Source organism: Oenanthe melanoleuca, chromosome 24 (genome assembly GCF_029582105.1).
Source record: "Oenanthe melanoleuca isolate GR-GAL-2019-014 chromosome 24, OMel1.0, whole genome shotgun sequence".
In the NCBI taxonomy this organism is placed as follows: Eukaryota; Metazoa; Chordata; class Aves; order Passeriformes; family Muscicapidae; genus Oenanthe; species Oenanthe melanoleuca.
This window is the reverse complement of record NC_079357.1, coordinates 569,941-597,334: the sequence shown is the minus strand read 5'-3', so window position 1 is coordinate 597,334 and position 27,394 is coordinate 569,941. Positions and strand designations below refer to the sequence as shown.

The following is a 27,394-nucleotide window of genomic DNA, read 5'->3' as shown; positions in this document are numbered from 1 at the left end:
AACCATGGAGGGTGGGAATTGGCTGTTTGCCAGTTAGTTACTTAAGTTTAAGAGATCTTTGCATTCAAATTACTTATCTGGAGTGCTGGCAGGCTAATAAATTCCAGGGACTGTTCTAAATATTGTCAATCTCCAATGTAATCCTATTAAAATAATTGAGTATTTTCAGGGTAAAGAATTCCCTCATCCTGTGTGCCCAGCACACAGGAGAAAACATGCAAGGCAGCCTGGAGTGTCCTCTGCCCATCATTGAGCAGACACAGCTGAGATTGCTGGCTGTGGAGCTGGAGATTCCTGCAGCCAGGGCTTGGAGAGGCACAGCTCTGGCACCAGAGCTCTCTGCCTTCCAGCTCTGTGCTGTTTTTGGTGGTTGAGTGGGTTGTGTCCTCACTGCCTGCTTGATTTACCCTGGTGCACCTTGATTTCGGTGGGAGGCTGCTGGGATTTGTTCTGGGAGTGCCAAACCCTGCCAGGACTGGTGTCCTGTGGCATTCCCAGGGTGAACAGTCTGTGTTCCTGACCCTCTGAGCAGCCCCAGGCTGCAGTGGGTGCTGCCAGTCCCTGCTGGGCTCTGTCCCCACTCTGAGCTGGTCACATCTCTGCATCCTGCTCTTCAGCTCAGCTGGGACCCTCCCAGAACAGCCCCAGGACATCAAACACAGCCCCTCTTCAGAGGAGACAGTTTCTCCAGTTTGCCTTTTGATAATCTTCAAATGCAGGCCTGACCTGAATTTACAGCACGGAGGAATAAAACGAGAGGAGAAATATCTCCCGACAGCTTTTAAGGTGTCTCTGACAGCAGTAAACTAAAGAAAATAAGCACAAGTTCTTCCCTTCCCCTTTGCTTTTGTAGGTCACTTCAGGGGAAATCTGAGCAAATCAGAGAACTTCAAAAACAACCTGCAGCCCAATCACTTGCAGCAGCACCCAAACCCCCCCGGTGCAGCCCACAAACCTCCCCTTCTCCCTGGCAGCCTCCTGTGAAAACCAGCTTGGAATAACTTGCCACGAGCAGGACACCAAGTTCCTCGGCTTTGGCAAAGCAAACAGGTTTATTTTTGTTTGCAGGAGGTTTTGCAGTGCAGCACCCTGGCGAGGCTGGCTTGATTCCTTCCCTTGCCTGGGTTCACCCTCGGGCCCAGGCAGTGTGAGGGGTGAGTTTGGGCAGGGAGGGGCAGGGGCTGCCCTGGTGGCCCTGAGGTGCCACACCTTGGTTTTTCTGCAGGGCATCTCCACTTCACCCCAGGTGTGCTTGCCTTGGGTCCCACTGGTCCCTGGGGGACAGGCAGGAGCAGCAGTGACCCCAAAACCCACTGGGCTTGTCCTTGGGGTGCTTTAGGGGCTGCAGAGCCATCGATCCCAGCTCAGCTGAGCTCAGCTGGGGCTGCTGCCATGGGTGGGGTGAGCCACTGCTGCTGGGGTGTCATTTCCAGGGATGAGGAGAGAGCCTTTACTGCTGGGGTGTCATCTCCAGGGATGAGGAGAGAGCCTTTACTGCTGGGGTGTCATCTCCAGGGATGAGGAGAGAGCCTTTACTGCTGGGGTGTCATCTCCAGGGATGAGGAGAGAGCCTTTACTGCTGGGGTGTCATCTCCAGGGATGAGGAGAGAGCCTTTACTGCTGGGGTGTCATCTCCAGGGATGAGGAGAGAGCCTTTACTGCTGGGATAGCATCTCCAGGGATGAGGAGAGGGCTCCCTGCTGCAGTCAGGGTGTGGGGGTGACACCCAAGCTCTCACAGCAGGATGTGGCTGCAGAGTTCTCTCCTCGCTGCTTTTCAAACCAGCCCAGCAGACACAGCTGGGGAGTGATGCTCTGAGGTGTGCAGTGGTTTTGGCTGGTTTGTGTGCTGGAATCGTGGGTTTGGTTTAGTTCAGGGACAGCAGGGCTGCTCTGGGTCAGTGTGGGGCAGAGAACAGGGGAGTCTGTGCTGCAGCATCCTCAGGAGCAGGACTTGCTTTGCTGTGGCTTTCAGGGAGCTGCAGTGTGCTGGGGGCAGCTCCAAGGGCTGTCCCACTGCTGTGTGTGCAAGCACAAACCCAAGGAGAAATCTAAACCCAAGAGCAGAACAAACCCAAGGGCAGCACAAATCCAAGGGGAGCACAAACCCAGCAGCATCACAAACCCAGGGCTCTGTCCCAAAGGCACCCAGGGAAGGGCTGAGCAGCCCTGCAGCTGTGGGTGCTGTATCTCAGTGTTTCCATCTCCTTTGCTCAGCTTCCCCCATCTTTTGCCCTTACAAAGCAGGATGGAGTTTCTTGTCTAATCACCGAAGCTGCCGAGTCAGGACTTGTGTCCAGCGTGATCCTTGTCAGTGCCAAGGAACAGAAGTGAGCAAAATTAAACCCAGACCTGATTAGTGACCTACTTACAGGATGGAGAAGGTGCTGGGATTCTGGCTGAAGCAAATTCAAATTCCCTATTTCATTGTGTTTCCTTGATTAATAATAAGTGAGTGAAATATCAGTCAAGATTTTTTTAAAGCAAGGAAGCAGCTTTAAAACATTGCATTTATTTTACCTTGGGAGAACTTAATTAGCTGTCAACAGCACAACACATGAGTGGTGACTTTTGAATGAAATTATGAAATCTGTGCTCCTGAGGCATTTTTCTCCCTCCTTCCAAGGCAGAGGGAAACACAACAGATATGTTTAGGTAAAACTAAGTAATTTTTAGGAGAATGCTTTTGCCTTTGCTGTTTTCTTGTATTAATTACAGAAGTGAATAACCCTTCAGTTCTGATTTGAATGGGAGCAACCAGCACAACCAGGTTATTAAATCAGGTTGCAAACCCGAGATCAGGGTCGTGTGGTTCTCTGTTTGATGGGCTAATTTCTTAAGTGATTGAACTTCTATCATTCCACTGGATACCATGGTAATTTACTTATTTCACAAATGTGATAAATAAACCACAGCCAGCAAATCACTCAAATGGTCCTGATTTAGAGCTCCTGGCTTTTGCTGACACATGATGGGAGTGTGGCAGGGCTCTCAGGGAGATGGATGTGCTGAGGAGCCAAGGAGAGCAAGGTTTGGAGTTAAAATGTCAGAAGCCATCAAAACCCAACCAACTCTCCCAGCAGGGGCAGCTGTCTCTCCTAGGGGGTTTGGTCTGCAAAGAAAAAAATCCAGTAAATTAAAAAAAAATAGATCTGTAAATAAAAAAATCCAGGCTTGCTGTGCCTGCCTGCATCAGCAAACCTCCAAGTGTAGCTTCATTCGTGGCAAAGCTTTTCTGGAGAGCTTTGGGTAGGGAAAGAAGATGGATGGATGGAGATTACAGGCAGTGGAGTTTCCCAATAACTCTTTGTTAGAGCTCCAGCTTTATTTGAATGTTCCTAAAGCTGTGATTTCAGGAGGGGCTGAGAACAGCAAGAGGGGGAACCCCAATATTAGGATCTTAGGGAAAAATCTGCAGAAAGATTTGAGCAAATCCTGAACAGCTGATTGTTTGTGTGACACTGAAAGTGCCACTGAGAGTGGGCATCGCTCTGAATTGCCTCCTTTGCAGCAGTGGTGCAAATGAAGTGTCCACATACTTAAAAAATATAAAAATTGACAGGAGTTGCATTCCTGGGGCAAATTTGCATTTCAGAGTGCTCCAGTGGGACCAAGGTCTGCTGTTTGCTGGCAGTGCTGGGCACAGGCATCACCTGGGGTTTGGAAAGTTTCCTTGTTGAAATGTGGGTTAACCAGTGTTTCCCTGTTGAAATGTAAATGGTGGGAACTGGTGAACCTCGATAAATTCCCACCCTTCAGCCGTGGCTGAAGCCCTTCTTGGGGATGGGGGATCACTGATTCCTGCTTGGAATCAGAAAGATAAAAAAAGGGGATGGTTCTGGCAGAGCGTTTAATGACAATATCAGGTTGTTTTTACAGTCCAGATCTCACCTTCAGCATCCCTGTCACAACTCCCCATGGACCCTCTGACTGAGATTCCCTGCTCTTGGAGGAGACAGGGAGAGGAAGGACGAGGAGCTGGCCACGTTTTTGCGGCACTCGGTGACAAACAATCCCAAACCTGGCAGCTGCGACGAGATCGTTGGCTGTACCCTGCGCCACTCTGGGGCTCAGGAATGTGTTTTTGTAGCAGATGGAGCTATTAGTTAGCTGTGCTATCTTGAAGAATTGCTTTCCCAGGTAATCAGCTCTGCTCATTTAGGATGTCGTTTCCCCACCTCGGTGTGTCAGCCGGGGAGGCAGCGGTGATTAATCACTGCACCCGGCCGGGGGAGCTGGGGCAGAGCAGGCAGCATGGCAGGGATGACCCTGCTGCTTCCCAGTGTCTGTGCAGCACCCTGAGAGCTCCTGTGGCAGCCTGGGGGTGTGGAATTCATGGGGAGCCCGGAGTGAGACAGAGCATCATACACGGACTGTCCTGGTTTGGGGACAGGTGTCTGCCAGTAAAGGCAGCAGCTTCTCTTTGGAATGGAGAATGTAAACCCCCTTCCCCCAAATTATTATCATTTTGAAATTAAGGGACTCTCAGGCAAAGATAGGGGAATTAGGAATAACAGTTCTTCACTAGGAAAATTAAAATAGCAATGCAGTATTACACAGAACAATCCCAACCCTGCCAGAGTCAGAATCCAAGCTGACACCCGTCAGTCAGTCAGGGTGTTGGCACAGTCCCATTCAATGGTGGCTGCATCCTCCTGCAGGGGCAGATGTGGTTCAGCTGGAGCAGTGCTCCTGGAGAAGGTGCAGTTTCCTCTGGAGCTCCAGGGATGATGTGGAAAGGTCTGGTTTTCCTCTGGGATCCAGTGGAAAGAAGGTGCCTTGGTGTCCAAAATGTCAGTTTTTATCTGGGTAGGAAAGGCTTGGCTCCTCCCCTGGCTGGAGCATCTCCCAGTGGGATGATGGAATTTTATCAGTCATGCCCTGGGACTCAGTGGCCATTAACAGGAGATATCTCCTGGAGGGAGGATGGGCTGTGGGAAGATAAAGATGATTGCCCAGCTGGTTTAAAGATGGCCCATGAGCAGATAATGTGTGCCAGGAGATCAGGGTCACTGCCCCACCCGGCTTCTATAGATGGGACAGAATTCACATTTCTGGCCTCATCAGCCCAACACACGGACACATGGACAGATGGACACATGGACAGATGGATGCCTCCCACGCCTCCCACCCACTGCTGCTGGAGGGAGCTGAAGCTCTCTGGAAGGTTCATTCAGAACCAGCTGTTGATCCCCACTGCACACTGTGCCTGAGAGGCAGCACTTGCTGGACCGAGCAACAGAAATGCTGTAAAAGCAGCACATTTTTATTCTTCCTGCTTTAGAGGCTGAAAATGTGATTTTATTTTTTTTTTTTTTTTTGTCAATTACTGATATTCTTAAATTACCAGTAAAGAAGGTTAATCCTTTTTTTTTTATTTTTTTCTGGCAGATCTCAGGCTTAAGCCTGTTGGTGGCCGCCTCTCTTTTCATCCACCCCTTCGAAAGCAATTTGGGATATTTTGTGAGACTTAGCGTTGCCATGCGCCGTATAAACATAGGATGCAAAATAGGGCAGCCTGGGATTTGGGATAGAAAGGGTATCAGCTTCAGCTCTGGAGTGTGACCAAGGAACTTGTTGTGAGGAGCATGCAGGATTTTCAGCCTCATCCCTCCTTACCTTTTACCACTCGCCTTCCCTGCTGGGCTGAGCTTGTGCCTTTCCCGGGGAGGGATTCTCCAGGATATCCTTGGAAAGAGAAACCCAAAAGGACTGGTGGTGTGCCAGAGCTTAGTGCATCAGAAAGCAGCTGTGCAGGGGTTTGCTGGCTGCTGGGGTGAGCTGGGTGGAAGGCAGCAAGGTGAAGCTGTGGCACAGGAACTTGTGGAATACAGAGCCTGGAGCCCCTCCAGCAGCGCTGCTGTGTGACCATGAGCTTTAATCCATTTCAGACTGGGCAGTGCAGCCGTTGCTGAGCCTGCACCATCACAATTACAGCAGCACTGAACCTTGCACTGTGAGCTGTACAGTGGGTGAGTGGTGCTGCAGGGGTTGATGGTGGAGCTGCTGGTGTGCCGTGTCCATCACTCCTGCTGCAGGGAAATTCCTGTCTTTGGGAAGAGCTCTCTGTGGGAGCTTCCAGCCTCACCTGGAGCTCTCTGGGATGGTGTCCTGTGTGTGCTCTGGGCTCTCTGTGTCAGCATTTTCTCTGTCTGTCCTGGGGCAGCTGCTGCCCAGCTCACAGCGTGTCCCTCTCCACACTGATGGAGCTGTCCTGCACTGCGGGCACCACTGAAGGCCCAGACAGATTTTAGCCAGGCCTTTTCTCAGGTCCTGAGTTCTTTTTCTCAGGCTGGGAGGATTTTCCCAGGCTGAGACAGTTTCTCAGCTCTGGCCTGGGCCTTTCCCAGGATGATAGCTTTCTTGTAAATAGAAAGGAACTAATAAACAAAAATTAGCACCTGGTGTTGACTAAGAGACAGTTCATGATGTACATGAGAGGAGATGTTTTCTCCTGTTGTCCAGTGAACTACTGTCCCATTTAAAGTTTGTGAACCACTCTATAAATATGGTTCAGTTTTTCAATAAAATGCTTCTTTTGCCTAAGAAGTCATTATTGCTATTATTCATTGTTCTCTGCATATAGCAACACTGCCCCTCATCCTGGGAGCTTCCACGGGCCTTGAGCAAAGCCAGGCTCCTTTCCCAGTCTCTGCCATGCTGTGGGTGCAGTTTCCCAGTCTCTGCCATGCTATAGGTGCAGTTTCCCAGTCTCTGCCATGCTGTGGGTGCAGTTTCCAGTCTCTGCCATGCTGTGGGTGCAGTTTCCCAGTCTCTGCCATGCTGTGGGTGCAGTTTCCAGTCTCTGCCATGCTGTGGGTGCAGTTTCCAGTCTCTGCCATGCTGTGGGTGCAGTTTCCAGTCTCTGCCATGCTGTGGGTGCAGTTCCCAGTCCCTGCCATGCTGTGGGTGCAGTTCCCAGTCTCTGCCATGCTGTGGGTGCAGTTTCCAGTCCCTGCCATGCTGTGGGTGCAGTTTCCCAGTCTCTGACATGTGGGTGCAGTTTCCCAGTCTCTGCCATGCTGTGGGTGCAGTTTCCAGTCTCTGCCATGCTGTGGGTGCAGTTCCCAGTCTCTGACATGCTATAGGTGCAGTTTCCAGTCTCTGCCATGCTATAGGTGCAGTTTCCCAGTCTCTGCCATGCTGTGGGTGCAGTTTCCCAGTCTCTGCCATGCTGTGGGTGCAGTTTCCAGTCTCTGCCATGCTGTGGGTGCAGTTTCCAGTCTATGCCATGCTGTGGGTGCAGTTTCCCAGTCTCTGACATGTGGGTGCAGTTTCCCAGTCTCTGCCATGCTGTAGGTGCAGTTTCCCAGTCTCTGCCATGCTATAGGTGCAGTTCCCAGTCTCTGCCATGCTGTGGGTGCAGTTTCCAGTCTCTGCCATGCTATAGGTGCAGTTTCCCAGTCTCTGCCATGCTGTGGGTGCAGTTTCCCAGTCTCTGCTATGCTATAGGTGCAGTTTCCAGTCTCTGCCATGCTGTGGGTGCAGTTTCCAGTCTCTGCCATGCTGTGGGTGCAGTTCCCAGTCCCATGTGGGGTGCAGACCAGCAGGGTGAGGGGGGCAGAGCCCAGGGAGGATGCTCTGTGCCAGCTGCCCAGGGCTGTGCAGTGAGGATGTTTCACTCAGAGCCTCTTGGGGAACTCATCTTCTGCCACCAGCTCAGCGTGGCTGCTGCTGGAAGATCTCCCTGTTTATTTCAAAGCAGCCCGCGCCCGTGGCAGAATTTTGAAGTTAATTGCCTGGATGCAGACGGCACGGAAGGCAGAGTGTTACAAGGAGATAGCTGGAGATAGAGAGGCTGAGAAAATAACCTCAGGGCATCTGCCTGTGAGCAGGCATGTAAAAATACTAATTTTTGAACTTTTGACTTCAAATGGTTTGTGTAAAAATGTTTAAGTATTTTTTTTCCTCTCAGATTTGATCTTTTTGAGTCACAAGACCTTTTTGTGGTTGGCAGGGCTCCTGTAACATATTTCTTTTTAAACGATCTCTGAAGTTGTTGAGTACACGGGTATGAAAGTGCCTGATGGAAAGCTGTACAATTTGTTCAGGCAGGAGCAGAGAATGAGCTTCTTTTCGGTGGAAACTGAGTTGGCTTTTTGAAGCTCCTCTCGCTGTTTGAGGAGAGATTTTCAGTGTGAGGGCTCAACTGCTGCTTTGTGGCTCTTCCCAGTGAGCCTGTGAACAGCCCTGTACCCTCGGGGGTGTGCACTGACAGGTGCAATTTGGGGCAGCCTGGTTTCTGGGAGCTGGAAAGTTTCCTAGAACTAAAAAAAAAAAAAAAAAAAAAATAGAAATGCAGAGGTGTGGGGCTGTTGGAGCTGTTTCCATGTCAGCTCCAGTGTTCTGTCTGTCCCATCTGCCAGCATCGTGATGGGTGCTCCTACATCCTGCATCCTGGGGTTTTGGCTGAGCAGGAGCATCCCTGGGGGACACACAGCCCTGTCCCAGCCTGCAGCTGGGCCACAGATGCTGGCACTGCTTCCACTGGTGTTTCCTGCACACACACACTGGGAAATGAAAACCCAGCATCCCCATAACGGGAACTTCCAGTGCAAATAAATGTAAATAAAATGTAAATGAAAATGTAAATAAAAACCAGATCACTCCCCACGATGGCAGAGCTGCAGCCTGGCCCCCAGCCCGTGTCCCTTGGGGTGTCCCCAAACCTCCTGTGGTGTTTCCTGGGTGCTGGAGGTGACTTTGGTGGCTTTGCTCCCCTCAGTCTGACTCTGCTGTTGAGGCAGGGGCTGGAACATCAGTGTTACAGCACTTCAGTGTGAGTAACTTGGAGCTAAGAAACACAACAGAATGCTCCCGGCAAGTTTCATAAATCCCTGGAAAGTTGTGTTTCAGTCTTGGTCTCATTCTCTGGGAAATGGTAACATGCACCAGAGGATTTTTAGCTAGTCTTTACTCTGGTTTTGACCTAATACAGCAGAAGGACACGAGAGCAGGAAATGAAATGGGAAATGGAACGAAGGTGTCGTGTTTGCAGGTGGTGCTCGGCAGGCTGCCCTTGGTGCTGGGTCCCTCCCTGCCCTGCAGCTGTCCCAGCTCTCCCAGTCACAGAGCACTCTGCTGAGTCTGGCCCTGAGTGAGGGGCCATGGGGAATAGAGTTGTGCTCCCAGACTGGAGTTCATGGTGGAGTGTACCTTTAATGTGAAGTGACACTTGTCAAAACAAATGAGCGAGATTTTTATTGCATGTTCACTCGCTTGTAAAATTCGCTAGTCTGCAGTGGCTCTTAATCACCACCACGAATTAGCCAGGTCCTCCTGCAGTTCAATTACTGGTGTGTCATGTTTAAATCCTCCCTTGATGAACTGATGGCCAGATTACATGCACGGTTTCATAATAGGTACCGGGCAAAATGCAGCCAGGAGGGGAGCACAGATGGTGCAGAGCGCTTCATCGCACAGGGCGGGTGTGCTGGGCACTGGGGGACTGGGGGGACTGGGGGACTGGGGGACTGGGGGGGCTGGGGGACTGGGGGCACTGGGGGGACTGGGGGACTGGGGGGGCTGGGGGACTGGGAGCACTGGGGCACTGGGAGCACTGGGGGCACTGGGGGCACTGGGAGCACTGGGGGCACTGGGGGGACGGGGAGACGTGGGGGCACTGGGCGACGGGGAGGGGGCACTGGGGGCACTGGGGGGACTGGGGGCACTGGGAGCACTGGGGGCACTGGGAGCACTGGGGGCACTGGGAGCACTGGGAGGACTGGGCACCACAGCCACTCGTGCCTGGGCTGAGGGCAGGGATCTGGCCCAGAGCAGGAGGTGCTGGCTAGCCAGAAGGGGCAGGCAGTGCTGGCCTGGCCATAGCCAGCATTCCTGCAGGTTCCTGCAGCATCAGCACTGGCACTTCTTGCTGTGCCACGCTGGTTTTTCACAATACCCGTGGCCAGTTTTGTATAAAACCACAGGGGCAGAGCATTGGCCCAAGATGCAGATTTTGGGAGGGTGGTTTCTCTCTCTGCTGTTGCTCATGGCTTTCCTGTCCCTGATCCCACATTGCTTGTGCTAGTTGTGCTCAGGCTGAGCCACAGTGTTCAGAGTGGCAGGTGGAGCAATAGATAACATTGAACTGGAGAGAGATGCACTCCCACAGACCTCTTCTCTTCTCTTCTCTTCTCTTCTCTTCTCTTCTCTTCTCTTCTCTTCTCTTCTCTTCTCTCTTCTCTCTTCTCTCTTCTCTCTTCTCTCTTCTCTCTTCTCTCTTCTCTCTTCTCTCTTCTCTCTTCTCCCTTCTCCCTTCTCCCTTCTCCCTTCTCCCTTCTCCCTTTTCCCTTTTCTCTTCCCCTTCCCCTTCCCTCCCATCTCAGACAGCCCTGCTGCTCCCTTGTCTTGACCTCTTGCTCAAAATGAAATTCTTAATTACCAGGGAGCCGCTGACTGAGTCATGCTGTGCGTTGTCAAGGAGACAAATCAAGCTGGTTGAACTCGCAGGGGTTGTACTGGAGAGACTGGCACGGTTCCTCCTTGTTCTAGGAGCACTCTGAGGCAGTGTGCTCCAGATGTTGTGTACAGCTGCTGCCTGTACAGTGTAGGTTTCTAAATTGTGTACAAAAAAGCAAACTCATTCCCCTGCCTCTTATCTGCGCTCTGGAAATTCTCTGCTTACCTTGATGATGTGGTTTTCTAAGGAGCCACCTTGGTAATGACCAGAGGAGATGAGATGAGATGCAAGAAGTTGTAATTGGAGAGGAAATAACATTTAAGAAATGGGAAATTGAAGGTGCTTGCCTGGTGCTGAACAGGTCTGAGTGATCTCTGTGAAGTTTCCATGGAAAATTGAAGTAAGGGTGTTGAGTCCTGGGCTTTAAACTTCACACCGAGCTGTTAAATCAAGGTGGGTGTGGGGATGGGCTGGGTGTTGCCACATGTCTGAGCAGAGGATGATCAGTAATACCCCAGACCTGCCCCTCTGCTGCAGTTTGGTCACCCAGGGGATGCCTGTCCCCATCAGGGCTCGGGAGGATCCGGATGCACGCGCCCGTCAGTCTGGCTGCTGAAATTAGGGGTAACAAATTACTGATAATTAGGGCTTGTTTTTCGTTTTACCACTGCAAAAAGTGAATTTATAAAAGCCAATTTATTTTTATCTCTGGCCTCAGGAACTCCAGAGCAGTTGTACTTACTCTTAATTGCTTGTTTTATGGGTGAGAATGAAGCTGGGATGTAAACGACAGCAGGGGGGGCTGGGGCAGAGCTGCTGCCACGCTCCAACCACGAGGAGGAAAACTGGCACTGAGCATTGCCTAATACTCCACAAATTCCAATTTTTATTAAGTTTTAACAATGCAACCGTTCCCAACCATCCTAGAACTAAATATAGTAATGAAATTTTATTTGAAGTCAGGAACATTATCGAGATATGACTTGATGTGTGTAAGATACTGCACATCAGCAGAGTGGTACAGATTGTGTTAAATGGGCCTGAAATAATCTTCAGGAAAGAAAATCGTTTTCTATTCTCCTTGACACAAAGTGTTTGTCACAGATACGCGTTCTTATCCACGTCTTGTTAGTGAAATCATTATACTTTTCATTACAACTTTTATGCAAATATGCTGGTTTTCCTTGATTAGGTTTACACGAATAAGCTGTAATTGCAGGCTGGGGTGATATTAATGCGCCACAATTAAACCCGTAATGAGTGTGTGTAACTGAGGGGTGAGGGTGGCTTTGGGCAGCCTGGGCACGTGCAGGGCTTGGGCTGTGGGCTGGGCTCCTGTGCTGGGCTGCTCTGGGTGTCCAGAATCCAGAGCAGGGGAAGAGAGGGAGTGTTAACCTCATGGGAACACGCTGACAGCATCCTGCTGTGCCCAGCGTAAATCTGGATCGTTTCCACTTGTCCCACCTGCATTCCTCCCTTGGCCCACCTGCCACGGGGGTCTTTGGAGGGCTGGATTTGAGGAAACCTCTTTCCCAGGCTTGTAATTCCTGTTAATCTCTGTGTGCACAGGGCTCCTTGGCAGAGGGTGCTTTCCCTCTCTGCGACACTTGGCTGCGTTCGCAGTTGGTGCTGCACAGGAAATTAAAAAAAAAAAAATACAAAAAAACAAAACAAAAATAAAAACTCAAAAGGAGAAATACTGACCTGTGGGTACCTGCCAAAACTGTCCTTTTGGCAAGCAGTCAGATGTGCCTCTGTAACGGGGGTGGCACTGAGTGTCCCTGTGCTGTCCCCAAGTGCTGCCCTGGGTGCATCCCCAGGGCTCTGTCCCTGTCTGGAGTCCCTGAGCAAAGGCAGGTGGTTTCTTTTTATTTCCCTTTCCTTTTCCTTTTCCCTTTCCCTTTCCCTTTCCCTTTCCCTTTCCCTTTCCCTTTCCCTTTCCCTTTCCTTTTCCTTTTTTTCTTCTTTTTTTGCAATCAAGACTTCCCACAACTCCAATTCCTTTATTTTAGGCCTTGAGTGGATTTTTCTGTTGCTTTTTTCTGATAAGGCTCCTCTGGTGGCCCCTTTTTGGGAGGTGCAGCCCCCCTTCCCTGGGAGCCAGCACAGCAGAGCACAGCTCACTATCTGCAGCCTGAAGAATGAGTTATTGTGCCACCAAGAATTGTTTGAAGAATTAAAATTGACCCATTTCCTTCAGGCACGGGCAAGTTAATACTCGGGAGTGTTGACATCGTAGGAGTGATTTGAGAAGTATTATTCCTCAAATCCCTGTGCTCATGTGTATGTAGGTATAAATAAAAAGGCCTCAAAGGTTGTTTCAGCATTTATTAACCTCTCCTCCTCTTCAGGGGCTTTACTTGGCCAAGGCTTCATCTGGTTGTGTGTTTTTTTCTGAATTTGTGAAACTGGAGGAGCAGCTGTCAACACCTCCCTGCACTGAAACTTGTCTTTGTCCAGGGTTGTCTCTCCAAGTTGCTGCGTTGTGCTAATTGTGTTTTCCTGTTGTTCTTAGGTAAGTGAGCTCGTTTGGAGGTGGGATTTGGAGGCTGGGGCTCGGACAGAGGATCAGGCAGCTGTCAGCCAGGAGATGCTCCATTTGTAAGTCCAGAAATGATGGGCTATAAAATAATGCTTCAGCAGCTTTTGGGGATTTTCTGGGATTCTCGTGTTTGGGTGAAGAAAGGAGGGCTCCTCTCACAACACTGCAGGGAAATCCCAAACAGCCCTTCCTGTCTTGTGATTTCTGCTTCTGATTTTCTGTAGTATATTTAGGAGTGTAACTGTTGAAGGAGTAATTTTTAAATACAGCTGGATTCCTGGGCTTGGGAGTGTTCTCCAGCCTCGTGCTGAAAGGGAGCATGAGGAGGTAGGAGGCAGCAGGGGTGGTTTGTTGTTTTTTTAAATAATGCTTAATCTAGAATTAAATTCAGTGGAGTGCCTGGAGAAAATGAGATCTCTCTGATCAGATGCTCAGAATACTTTTTGTCTTCTCTAATAAGCAAGAGAAGCTTGTAGAGGGAATTACACGCTGGAAGAGGAATTTTAATAGCAGCAGATATGCAAAAAGGGAGGAGTCTCAGGTGAATGGGAAGTGCAGGCTGGTGAGTGGAGATCCTCTCCCAGCCCCAAGAGCACGAGTTTCTGTGGCACAGACACAAACCTGGGACTCTCCAGCAAAGCCACAGAGGGGAACCAGCTCCCTTTGGGTTTCTGCTGCTTTTGTGGGGGCAGTCCCAGCAGGAATGAGCAGGAGGGAGCAGCAGCCCCATCCCCATCCCCAGGGCTCCCTGAGTTGGTTTGGCCACTCTCAGGTACCCACTGCTTTGGCCAAGGGAAGGTTTGACCTTGGGGAGTGTCCTGTGGGACAGCCTTAGCTCCCTGCTGGAGTGTCACCAGATGTGCCACCACCTCTGAGTGCAGAGGGCAGCATCCTCCTTTTCCCCTGCAGGACAGCAGAAGCATCTCACAGTGGGCACAGATGCTCCCAGTGTGTCTTTGCCTGTGGATCTGGTTAAATTCTGGTTGAATTCTGGTTAAATTCTGGTTAAATGACACAGGGCTTTGCTGCAGGTGTCATTTGAGGTCGGTTATTCGGCAGTGCTGTAACTAATTCCAATTAAAGCAGAAAGCTTTTCCCTTTTTTTTTTTTTTTAGAAAAGAAAGACTTAAAAGCTTTAATTTGCTGCAGTGAGCTGCAGCTCGTGGTCTGGATGTGCAGGAGATGTTCCTTGCTCCAGCAATGCCCTCCTGAGCACCCAGGCTGCATCTCCCAGCTGGAATTCCCAGAGGAGTGGGGATGGGAGACTCCAGAGTCTGCACAGGGGGAGAAGGGAAAACAGGAGCAGGAGCAAGATAAATTGTGTTCCCAGGCAGGACCCACTTAGCCCAAAACCCTTCTGTGCTGTGGGAATCCCGTTCTGGGGCAGCAACTCATGCTTGTGTTCAAACACAGAGATAAATGCACCCATCTAAATTCATGGTTTGGGGTTTTTTCATGGAGTTGCTAATTATTGAACATAACTGCTTATTCATAATTTTGCTTCTCCTGCCTGATAGCCCTAATCCTGTATTTGTGCTGCTGTCATTCCCATGGCAACAGACTGGTGTCTGAGGCAGAAGATTATTAAATACCGAGCAGCACATTAAAATAATGGGCAGGTTCTGACTTAGAGACTTTTGCATGGGGGAGAACTTCAAAAAAAGAGGGCACTTTCACAAAAAGCAATTTACTTTGCCAGTAATGTTCTGTATTCCCAGAGCTCTCTCTGGAGAGAGCTGTTGGAGGAGCAGCCTCCAGCCCATCTCCTGCTCCTCCTGCTCTGCAGAGAATCCTCAGCTTATGTTTGTGTCATCAGTCTGTTGCCATGGCAGCTTTGTCACAAATGCATCGTGACCTCACGACAGGATGGCAAAGGAGGAGAATGTGGGCTGGGAGATGGCATTGGGAATGATCAGCAGCAGGGGGAAAACAGCCCCAGGCCTTGGGAGGTGCACGGAAATAAAGCACAGGGGATGAGCCAGGAACGGGGGCACTGACCTGGTCAGCACCATCCCAGCCCGAGCCTGGAGAGCAGCAGCTCTGCTCCAGAGCCAGGTAAAGCTCCAGCTGGGCTGGTCCCCAGCACTGTCAGCTGTCCATGGCAGAGCAGGAGCAGCCCCTTCCCTCCACTGTGCTCCAAACAGCAGGGCTGGCAGCTCCACCTCTGTGTGAGTGCAGGGGTTTGTCTTTTTGGGATTTCAGCCCTGTGTCAGATGGGGACAAGGGTTTGCTGCAGCACTGCTGCACTGGGGAAGGTGTGTTTGCAGTGACAGGTGTCAAGGTGATGCTTTTGATGCTTTCTGATGCCTTTCAGAAATCAGACTTTCCCTAATGAAAGCTGCAGCTAAAATGTGAGAGAGGATTAAGCAAGGATTAATAAAGGAAAGGTAGACAAGAGATCTGATTGTCTGTCACAGAGATGCTGCCTGGGTAGGGTGTCGTGGCAGTGAGATGGAGCAGAAGATTCTGCACACCTGGGTACTGAGCAGTGGCTGTTGCAGCTTCTGGTGCTTTGTGCTCGTTTGTGCTGACCCCAGGCTGCTGCAATGCACTTCCCACAGCAGAGGATTTCCCCAGTGGGAGCTGCCCCAGGACTCCCTGCTGCTGTGTGACACCACCTGGAGCTCAGCCACCTCCTGGGCATCAGACCAAGGTGACACAAACAGAGGGGCTGCACAGAGAGCTGCTGCTGCTCCTCTGTTACCTCCCTGGGCAGGTGCTCCAGCCCTGGAGCTGCACCCAGAAGTGCCATCCTCTGCATGTGTCATGGATTTTTAATCCAGTCCTCTGGAGCACTAGTAAGATCTCTGTGCAGCCTGAGCTGTGCTGAGTGGAGTGTGTGTGTCCTGCACAGCTCTGGCACACGCTGGGCAGGGGCTGCCTGGCTCCCCCTCCCCAGGGCAGCCCCACGAGGGCAGGGTGGGCTTGGCTGCCCTGGAAAACCCTCTGGAGGGATTTCACACGGTGGGCTGGGGCAGAGGCAGAGCAGCAGCATCTCCTTGCTGTTTGTTCCTGCAGGGAGTAAAGCAGGGCTGGACTGGTTTGTAGAGCGTGTGCTTCAGCACTTCCTTTCTCTCTCCAGCAATTTCCCTGTCCTCTGGCTTCTTAAGAGCTTAAGGATCATTTTCCTCTTGCAGTTGGTAATACAAGAGGAGATGAGTAATTCCAGATCCCTGCGACCCATAAACCGTAAAGTCCTGCCTGCAACTTAAAGCTCTGCGGCTTTATTTGCTTTGTCGTGGCTTCTCACATGTGTTGGGGTTTAACCAACACGAGTTTTCCCTCTGGAGACAGACTTAAAAAGAGGCTGTAAGGAGCAGTATTGTTCTGGAGGCATCTTCTGTGCCTGGAGAGGTGTGTGAGCTCAGAGAGGAGCAGCAGCAGCTCTGTGCAGGCTCTCTGCTCCTGCTGGGTTTGTTCTTGGCTGCAGCTGCAGCACATCAGGGACAGCTCTGTCCAGGGAGGGGGCACTGACACCTCCTGCACACGGCTGGGGCCTGGCTCTGCTGCTGGGGAGGGTTCTGGCTGCAAGACTGGGTGGTGCTAGGCAGGAGCCAGGGGCAGGAGCAGGAGCAGGGGCAGGAACAGGAGCAGGGACAGGGATAGGGACAGGAGCAGGAACAGGGACAGGAGATGGAGCAGGAACAGGAGATGGAGCAGGAGCAGGGGCAGGAGCAGGAGATGGAGCAGGAACAGGAGCAGAAGATGGAGCAGGAGATGGAGCAGGGGCAGGAACAGAACAGGAGCAGGAACAGGAGCAGGAGATGGAGCAGGGACAGGAGCAGGAACAGGGACAAGAGAGGAGCAGGGGCAGGAACAGAACAGGAACAGGAGCAGGATCAGGAGAGGAGCAGGAACAGGAGCAGGAACAGGAGATGGAACAGGAGCAGGAGATGGAGCACAGGAACAGGAGCACAGGAGCAGGAGCACGAATAGGAGATGGAGCAGGAACAGGAGCAGGAGCAGGAACAGGAGATGGAACAGGAGCACAGGATCAGGAGCAGGAGCACAGGATCAGGAGCTGGCAGCACGGGATGCTGGATGTGGAAGTAGGGCACATTGTGTAAGAGCAGCTCCCTCCCCTCCCCAGCCAGCCCTCTGCCTCCTGGGGAATTTATGGCCGAGTTCACTGCGAGTCTATATTTGGCTGAAATATTGAAAAATGCATTTGCTGTCAATGGGTTCCTTTAATGTAAAAGGAAGGAGATTTATGGGAAGAGGAGCGCTGGCATCACCAGTGCCCTTTGTCTTTGCTTCTTTGCTCAGTTCCATCTTCCCCTGGCCCTGTTTGGGGCAGGGGTGTGCCTGGGGAAGGTGAGGATGTGAAGCCATAAGGGCAACTCGGATTTCCACCTCTCAGTGTTTAGCTGAAATCTCAGTGTTCAGCTGGGATCTGTGTTCAGCTGGAATCTCAGCGCTCAGCTGAGATCTCAGTGTTGAGGTGGAATCTGTGTTTAGCTGGGATCTCAGTGTTCAACTGGAATTTAGGTGTTTAGCTGGGATCCCAGTGCTCAGCTGGAATCCCAGTATTCAGCTGGAATTTGGGTGTTCAGCTGGAATTTGGGTGTTCAGCTGGGATCCCAGTGCTCAGCTGGAATTTGGGTGTTCAGCTGGAACTTGGGTGCTCAGCTGGAATATCAGTGTTCAGCTGAAATCCCATTGCTCAGCTGGGATCTGTGTTTAGCTGAAATTCCAGTGTTCATCTGGGGATCCCAGTGTTCATCTGGGGATCCCAGTGCTCAGCCCCACTCCACACTCACCCCTGCCCTTTGCCATCCCAGCTGGGCACTGGGATCAGTGGGACCCAGGGCTGTGCTGCACAGGGCAGGCTGCTCCTGGAAGGGAGCTGGGGAACCCAGGGGGAGTTGTCTTTGTTTCTGTTCTTTGTGATGAATTCTCCGAGCTGTGTGTCTAATTGTGCTCAATTACTCCAGGTGGGGTCACGGTTCCCAGGCAGGGCTGTGCATTGATTTCTTCTGCAGGCCTGGAGACAAAAGTCATTCATAAAGGACCAGGAACTTTGCTCTGCTGCCAGTCTGGGGGGTGCATTTCTGCCTCTGCTCTTGGCAGCTTTTACATTGATTCAGTTTGAAAACTGAATGAGAAATTAACGTGTTCTCGTGTGGACACATGTTAGCTAAATTATTAAATGAAGTGGTGGACTCTTCTCCCTGCATTAAACCAGGAGAAAAACTATAATTAACTATTTCATTGACTGAGGAGGAGCAGCAAAATTGATGGGAGACATTGACCTCATAGATTTTTCTGTGCTGTGAAAGTGAGGATGAGCTTTTAGCAATGAGAGTGGTGGGTCAGCTTTGTTCCCAGAAAATAGAGATGGTCTCAGTCCATTATTGCACCTTCTGTGCTTTATCTCCCCTGGGAAGGGCCTCTTCTGCCTTACTCTGCCAGGATTTAGGAATCCCATTACTCTGGGGCTTCATGTCATCCCTGGTCTGCTGGCAGTGTCCTGGCTGTGCTGGGCACCCCTGGGTGTCAGTCCCTGTTCTGCTGGAAGTGTCCTGGCTGTGCTGGGCACCCCTGGGTGTCAGTCCCTGGGTGCTGGCAGTGCTGGGCACCATCCCAGAGCCATCTGCTGCCAGGTGTGCTGAGGGGGACAGGGAGATGCTTCCATGGCACAGCTGCTGCTCCTGCTGGAGTGTGGGAAGATGGTTTATAAGGACAGTGCAGAAGGCAGTTTTCCTCACTGAGTTACAGCTGTACTGATTGCTGAGGAGTGGAGACAGCCTTGCCTGCCCACTGAGGGTGGGTGTTATAAAAGAGTGGCTAGCTGGTCAAGAGTGAGTTGGACTTAGAGAATCAGAGCCTGCTGCAGTTTGGGATGCTGTGAGCAGGAAGGGTCATGCAAGGGACAGACAGGGTCAGGACAGGTTGGCCAGTCATGCAGAAGAGAGAAGGAGTCAGTGCTGTGTGGAGCTGCCTGAGAGAGGTCCACTGACAGAAGGCAGGGGAAGTTTGCAGTAAAGGGCTGGTGATGGTGCCAGGTGTGCCTGTCCCACTGCAGCTGCAGGGTGAGTGTGGGAGCTCCCAGGTGGGAAGCAGCACCTGGGCCATGGCTGGGCAGGTCCCTGGGCAGGGCCCAGCTCTGGCTAAGGGCTGGAGGACACTGAGGATGGAGAGGGAGGGGCTCGTGGCACAGAGCAGGGAGAGGCTCATGGCACAGAGCAGAGCTGCACGTTCGTGTGTCCCAGCCTGGAGCAGATGCTGGGAGAGGGCAGCACTCACCCTGGCTGACCCCTCCTGTTCCCTGGGCTGAATATCTGCCTTCTGGGCACAGGGTGTGGCTGGGATTAAGCAGGGATTATGTAGAAAATCCATGGGCTGTGCAGTGCTGCCAGCTGTTTGCCCCAGGGGATGGTGCTGCTGTGGTTGGGAGAGCAGGCAGCTTTCTGTGCAGCACAGAAAATGTGCTCTGCAAAATGTGGGAGCACAGGGCTCCCTGGGGCCCTGCACAATGAGGATGCAGCGTTGCATTGCCCTCATTGTGAGGGCTGCCATAATGCAGTATCCAGCCCCTTGGAGACAGAAAGCACAGGGATTTTGTCCAGAATGCCCAGGTTGGTCTTCTACTACAGAATTTTATTGGGTACATGGGAGTGCATTGCTCACACTGTGTGGCATCAGTGATGGACTCTGTTGGTTCCAGTGTCACTCCTTTAAATATCCCAGCTGTGCATATAAATATGTAAAACACAGAATCCCACAGTGGTTCAGGTTTGAAAGCTCACCTCACTGCCATGGGCAGGGACATCTTCCCCTGTCCCAGCTGGACACTGCCAGGGATGGGGCAGCCTGTGCCAGGGCCTCACAGCCCTCACAGTTCCATCAGGGCATCCACAGGAATAGCAGGGTTATTGCTCTGCTGGTTCCATGCTGGGAGTTCCTCAGGAATTGCTTGGTGGTTTGGTGTGAGGGAAGTGTGGGAGGCACATTTGTGTTTGCCTGTTTGAGGAGTGAGCAGGGGATGATTTTTGCCTTATTTGTGTCCCCTGTTCAGCCAGCCCAGCTCACCTGGGGGCTGCTGAAGGTCCCTCACTCTGATGGACCCTGCCAGAACTGAGGGGGGCTCGAGGGAGGGATGGGTTCAGTTCTGGAACTGGTGGAAGTCTCCCATGGCACTGGGGTCTGTGAAGTGTGTTCACATATCTCTGTCTTACACGTGGCAGCTCCTTGAACCTTATCAATTTTTAATGGCACTCTGCTGTAATAAGAATATATGATCAGTGGCTGGGCAGGAGAGGCTGGAATCCCTGTGAATGCAGGTTTTCTGAGAGCAATATACAGGAGGCATTTAAGGCGTGCTGGTGGAAGAAGGTGAGCTATCCATCAACTGCACAATCTTGGATTTGAGTCTTCTATTTAGATTAAACACGTTAAGAAAGATGGATGGTAAACGTATTTCAGCAGCATTGTCCCCAAACCAGAGTGGAATATAAAGAGAAGGATTCAATTACACTGGCAAATAGCTGGAGCAGGAGCTGGGTAGGAAGGGAGCTGGTGGGGCAGTGGGATGTGGATTTATGGAGTTGTGTGATAAAAACAGCACTTAGGTTAAACCCTGGCACTGCTCACACACCTGGAGCTGCTCTGGGCTGGCTCTGTGCAGCTGCTGGGTGTGGATAGCTCGTGCACATCCCAGACTGGGGCTCCTTCCAGCTGGGGAATTGGGGCTGGCTGTGCTGCTGTGCTGGGCCCTTGGGGTGCCTGGGAGGTGATGCTGGCTTTCCCTGCCCTGGGCACACGGACTGGGAGAGGGAGGAGCTGCCCAGCCCTGGAAGCCTCATGTTGGCTCCCAGGTGTGTCCCTCCCTGCGCCAGCATGGGAAGGGTCAGTCTGCTGCTCGTGGCCAGATGGGAATGAGTTGTGTTCTTGGCATGGAGAGGAGTGCTTGGGAAGGCCAAGGCGTCCAGGTGGCTGTGTCAGGGACAGTGAATGGTGCCCAGCCAGATCTGAGAGCTGACTGTGTGCCCTGCCTCAGGGCGAGGTTCAGAGCAGCCCTGCCATTGCAAACCCCTTTTCCTGCAGAGCTCTGCAGGTACCTGGTGCTTGTGGGCAGGTGTTTTCTTATCTTGAGCTGAAACTTGGTTTTTTTTCCTCCCAGTCTGGCACTTGGCAATTAAGGAGCTGTGTGATGGCAATTCTTTGATCTGCCCCTGCTGCTGGGATTCAGGAAGGGGATTTGTGCTGGCCAATGGCTCCTGTGGCATTTTGCTGTCAGTGTTCCACCGTGCTCCTTCTGTGGAAAACAAACCCCCAAAACCTGCTGGGGGTGAAACTCCCGTCCTCAGAATTCCTCAGTTCTCTGCTAATGCTGCTCTAGTGGGGAATTACAGTGCAGGGAGGAGTTAATGTGTTTGTGTTCCCCACTGGGGCTCTTTTCACTGGAAATATTTGGTTTTCTTCCCGAGTTCTTGCTGCTGTTGTTGCTCAGGTGCTTTTCCCTGGCTTGGGCAGGTGTGAAGGTGCAGGGGCTGCCCAGGGCTGGGCTCTGGGTGAGCTCAGGATGGTTTTAGGGTGCGGGGGCAGTGCTGTGGCTGTGACTCATCCCCGGGGTCAGCAGTGCATGGCTCTGTGCTCCCTGCAGTGCAAACATCTCCTATCAGCTCTGGCCTGTAGGACAAGAGGCCCCAGTGGGTTGCTGAGACTTGTCAGCTCGTTCTGCTCTCTCTGGGGCTTTTTCACTTGGCTGTTTAACAGAAAACAGCACAGAAGCTGAAAAGCCCCAGCCCACACACAGGTTGAGCTGGGATTTCTCCCCTCCTGGAGCGTGCCTGGATGCACAGCCCTGCAGGATGCTGTGCTTTAGGCAGGGTTTGTGCAGCTGGTTTTTCAAGGAGGGGGTGGTTTGTGCTTCATTTCCTTCTAGCAGAGCTGCCTCTGTGTGTTTGTGTTTCCAGACACCTTCCCTGGATCCCTGGGGTCACGGGGGAAAGTTCTCCAAGGTGCCAGCATCAGGAGAAGTTCTCTTGGGTGAAACTCTGTATTCAGCTGTGTGGATTTCCAGGATAATTTTCCAGCCCATTTTTGGTGCTGTTGCAGAGTCACTGGGGTGGGGAGGATCTCACAGTGCAGCCCCACGGCCTGGGACAGAGCTGGAGCCACTCAGGACAAGGTGACTTGGGTGAATTGTGGCCATGGGAGCTACCAAAACTCTTCTGCATTTTTTGCTGTGTCTGTGGCCTGTCAGCCATTCAGATTTTTTTTTCCTCTTTGGTGGCCAGCCAACATTTAGGATGTTTTTTCACTTCATTGCTCAAGTCTTTTCCCACTGTTACCTGTGTGATTTGGGAATGTTTGAGTGGAGCCACCACGCTGTGAGCCAGGTCCCAAACCTTCCCTCCAGTTCTGGAGCTGGTGCAGAAAGTTGTGTAGGTCAGCTTGGAATCATCATGCTCACGAGGAAAAAAATTAAAACTGACTTCAAAGGACAACTCTGACACGGTCAATTAATAATTAAAACAGTTTTTTAATGAGCTATGCAATTACCTGTGTGTCCCTGGAGATGATAGTTTATGGTATTATTGCTCAGTGCCCTTTCTTTAGTCATGGCAGATGACATCTGTAATTTAAAGCAGGCGAGACATTAAAGTGACAGAACTTTCATTAACCTTGTCTAAAGTTTGTTAATGACAAATGTCTCGTAAAAAAAAAATAAAAAAATAAAAAGCTATTGTCAAAGCAGCAGCTGGGTGTCAGGAGCAGCCTCAGGTCCTGGGGGTTTCTCTTGGGCCAGTGAGGTGTGTGAGTTCTGAGCCCTCCTGCTGTCCCAGGGGGTGTTTGCCTCCCCTCCCTTCAGTCCATGGAGCATCTCAGTGTTTGGGCTGTGGCCACAGCTGGGCACCCTGGGGGCTTCCCCTTGGCCTTTGTGCAAAGTTCAAGCTGTAATTAGTTCAGGCTTAACATTTGACTCAAACTTGTGGCTTAGAATTTGGTTTATCAGATTTAAAACCACAGTTTTCTGAAGGGCCCTTGGAAAAGCAGGAGGGCAGAGCCCTGGGCTGGTGGGGTTGTGGCCACTTCTGCCTGCCCAGCTGGGAAAGGCTGTGCCTGCTCCCTGCACCCATCAGGATGGCAGCATTAGATCCCTCTGTAAAAACCTCCCCATGAAATAGCAGTAAATCTGATTTTTAACTCTCAGGTGCAAGTTCTCTGGGGTTAATTCAGTTTCCACTGGGGTCCTGATTAAAGAAGAAATTTCCTGCCTGAGTCAGGAGCAGCTTTGTGGGGAGGGGGGCACAGGGAGGTGCCTTGGCAAGGGATTGCTGTGAGAAGGGCCAGTCACATCTGGATGTCTCAGTGCTGAGTGCCAGCTGCTCAGAGATGGAATCTGTGCAGCAGTGTGCCAGTGAAGGCACTGCAGGGAAAAAAAACATTTTGTTTGGCATTTTTGTGATTTCTGATATGGAGCAGGTAGGAAGTGCCCTGTTAGGTTATTGATTACTTGCAGATGAACTTCCAGGAGTTGATAGCAGCACACTGTGCCCGCAGACTTGGTTAAACTGGATTAATTTTTGCTTCTGATCCCGTGAGGCTTCCACTCTGCTGGCTGCAGCATTTGGGGAGTTGTGTCCTGGCAGAACATCCAGCTGTGAGCACGGGATCTCAGCTTCATCTGCTGGGCAGAAACGTGGCTCCCCTGCCCAAATTAACAGCAAGGAATGTAAATGCCTGTGTGAGGTTACACAGCATTTCGTGCCTTTGTTTGTTGTGGCAAATTGGATTTAAAGCACTTGCTCCTGCGAGAGGGTTTGATGTGCCCTGAAGAAAGGATTTGCTGTAGTTGCTGGGGCCCTCCCTCTGATCTCTGTGTACATAAACACACATTGTCTGTCTGTGTGTGTGCACAGAGCAGGCAAAGGCAAGATCTGCTTGGTCTGGTGCCCCAGTTAGGTCAGAATTTGGGATGCAGGTTGGTCAAACAGGAGCAGTGCCTAACTTGGTGTCTCCTGATTTCCTGTAGTGCAGAATTCCTGTTGGTCCTTGGTTGGGATCAGATCCATCTCTCATCTCACTTGGGGAGGAAACAAGACCTGCTGATGTTAATGGTGTAGTTATGACCCAAGGCAGACTCCTCCTTCCATTTCCCCTTTGATTTCCCTCATTGTCCTGCAGGAAAAGTTCCCTGGACAAAGGGCACTCCCTGTGTGAGTGTCCTGATGGAATCCAGGCAACCCCTTGGTTTCCTGTGGAAATTCCACTTGCTCCTGAGCACCAGCACTTCTTGATAAAGACGGAACAGAGCAGACCCTGAGGATTACTGTCACCAAAAGGGCAGTGGGGATGCTGTGGGCAGCATCATTACAAGTGGATTTTGGAGGCAACTTAGATTATTTACAGCCGTGCCTGGTGATCCCAGAAGTGCTGCTGGAGGCTCTCTGTGCTTCCAGGATGGAGCCCCAGCTCCCTGGTGGCTGCTCTGACCTTCCCCCCTGTGCAGGCAGTGATGCTGTGTGGGTACTGCTCAGTTCAGGTGCCAGCAGAGGTGCTGAGAGGAGAACAGCTATAATGTCTGTTTATCTAAGTGAGACGTAATGTGTATTCCCCAGGTGGGTGTATCGTGTTGCCAAACTTTTGTCTACAAATTGCTAAAACCAGTTTAGCAGGCACGTTTGCAAATGCACACAGCTCTGGGGAATGCACTTTTGTGTGAAATAGCCCCATTAATTTGAACAAAATGTTTTAAATAGTTTTCAGTGATTCCTTCTAAAAGCTCCATTGCTCCAGCGTGAGGAGTGCTGGGTGGGAGATGTGCTGGTGCTGCTCCTACTGATGGGGATGGGCTTGGAGGGCAAAGCTGGGAGTGGCCTTGGGGTTTCACCTCTCAGACCTTGTCCTGGTTTGAAGGACAGGTGTCTGCCAATAAAGGCAGAAGCTTCTCCTTGAAATGGAGAATGTAAACCCCCTCCCTCCAAATTATTAGAATTTGGAAATTAAGGGGCTCTCAGGCAAAGAGATGGGAATTAGGAATAACAGTTCTTTACTAGGAAAATTAAAATAGAAATGCAGCATTACACAGAACAATCCCAGCCCTGCCAGAGTCAGAATCCAAGCTGACACCCGTCAGTCAGTCAGGGTGTTGGCACAGTCCCATTCAATGGTGGCTGCATCCTCCTGCAGGGGCAGATGTGGTTCAGCTGGAGCAGTGCTCCTGGAGAAGGTGCAGTTTCCTCTGAAGCTCCAGGGATGATGTGGAAAGGTCTGGTTTTCCTCTGGAATCCAGTGGAAAGAAGGTGCCTTGGTGTCCCAAATGTCAGTTTTTATCTGGGTAGGAAAGGCTTGGCTCCTCCCCTGGCTGGAGCATCTCCCAGTGGGATGATGGAATTTTATCAGTCATGCACTGGGACTCAATGGCCATTAACAGGAGATATCTCCTGGAGGGAGGATGGGCTGTGGGAAGATAAAGATGATTGCCCAGCTGGTTTAAAGATGGCCCATGAGCAGATAATGTGTGCCAGGAGATCAGGGTCACTGTGACAGAATTCACATTTCTGGCCACATCAACCAACACAGGAACACTGCAGGAGCACTGCAAACCTCCTCCTGTGAGGAGCTGGCTGCTGAGCCTCGGCAGGACAGTGGGATGCTCACTGGGTGCCTCCTTTGATTTGTGGCTGGCTCTGGCAGATGGTTCAGTTTTGCCAGCCTTGAAGAAGGCTGAGATAGGAGCAGGTTTGTTTTTAAAGACAGCAAAACAAGCAGTGCATGGCAAACCTGTGACTATTGTGGTGTTTCTTGGTGGTTTACAGTACAAAAATACCAAATGCTGCACGGTTCAGGACTGAGGGTGCTGGGGGGAAGCAAGGTTAAGCAGCATCTCACACCTTCCACTTCACATCTCATTATTCACTGCTAATAGAAGCCTGGGCCATCTGTCTCTGCAGAGAGCATTTGGATGTGACAGGCATAGGAGATGTTACAAAACTTTCTCAGTAGATGTTTATTTCTGGTGTGTTCTGCTCGTGTTGTCCCTGTGCCTCCTGCAGTGGCTGCTGCAGGGACCTGGCTGGGATGCTGAGCTGTCCCTGTGGGTGACACTGAGGTGTCACAGCTGGGACTGCTGCTTCCTTGCCTCCTAAATTCTCTTTAACTCGCAGACAGCCTCCCAGAAACCCTCTTGAGTTTTTAGCATGTCTTAGCAACAGTGCTGAGCGTTCATCCAAGCCATGGGGTGGGATGCAGGGATTGTGGGGTGGGGAGCAGAGCATCCCATGGGGATTGTGGGGTGGGGAGCAGAGCATCCCATGAGGATTGTGGGGTGGGGAGCACAGCATCCTGTCAGGATTGTGGGGTGGGGAGCAGAGCATCCTGTCAGGATTGTGGGGTGGGGAGCAGAGCATCCCATGGGGATTGTGGGGTGGGGGACAGAGCATCCTGTCAGGATTGTGGGGTGGGGAGCAGAGCATCCCATGGGGATTGTGGGGTGGGGAGCAGAGCATCCTGTCAGGATTGTGGGGTGGGGAGCAGAGCATCCTGTCAGGATTGTGGGGTGGGGAGCACAGCATCCCATGGGGATTGTGGGGTGGGGAGCAGAGCATCCTGTCAGGATTGCAGCAGTCCCCTGAGGACTTGCTGCAGGTCCTGCCCCTCTCCCATCCCTCCCTCTCCATCAGCTGGATGGGGCTGAGCCCCAGGGATGGGGCTGGACCCCAGGGATGGGGCTGGACCCCAGGGATGGGGCTGAACCCCAGGGATGGGGCTGCAGGGTGTTTCCCTCTGCCCCACAGCACACTCAGCACCCCTGGGAGCATTGCCTGCTTCTCTCCCTGCAGTTCTGCTGTGGGGACACTTAGAATATCAAATATCCATCTCCCCTGGAGGGAAGGAACTGCTGTGGGATTTTCAGATTCTTTTATGTTTTCTTTCAGCCGTGCTGAGGGAAAAGATCTTCTTGGTTCCATCAGTTAAATTGATGCTTGTGAAAGACTTAGCAAAAACGTCCTTTCCATCTGTCATTAGGTTCCTGAATTGAGGCAGTAATCAGAAAACCAAACAGGAAGGGTTTTTAGTTTAAAGTCCCTCCTGGTTAGGTTTCAGTTGTCTTGGTGGCCGTGGTGCCATCCAGAGCATTTCCTCTCCTGAGAGGAAACTCAGATGGAGCAAAGTTGTTTTTTGGGGGCTGTTATTAGCAGCAGTTGTGTGTGTGTTAGAGCAGCCCCTGAGCCCCAGTGCTGCTGGCAGAGCAGGGACACCCTGCTGGCCCCAGTGCCCAAACCTGGCAGCTTTGCTGTGTCACAGAGCACAGGGATCCTTTCCAATGCTGAATAAAGGCCAGGAGTGCAGCAGGCTACTTAGGGAAGAGATGATGGATTCCTGCAGAATCCCTTTATTCTCACTTTTTGAAGGCATTTTAGGGAGAGATTCTTCCTGAGGGGATTGAGGTCATTGCTCTTGGCTGCTGAGGAGCTGGTGAATTGCCTCCTGGACACTTTA

General features: G+C 51.5%; 1 protein-coding gene across 9 annotated transcripts in view; it reads left to right on the top strand.

The window, feature by feature from the left end:
• CADM1 (cell adhesion molecule 1) overlaps positions 1-27,394 on the top strand; it is a 133,091-nt gene that overhangs the window by 20,356 nt on the left and 85,341 nt on the right. The window contains exon 1 of one of the 9 annotated variants that reach the window (XM_056509559.1): positions 14,812-14,998. The exons of 7 other annotated variants lie outside the window; for them this stretch is intronic. The gene's annotated coding sequence lies outside the window, so the exon portion shown is untranslated. Of the gene's footprint in view, positions 1-14,811; positions 14,999-27,394 lie in introns of those variants that run through there. One more of the 9 variants, XM_056509561.1, reaches the window with a different exon arrangement.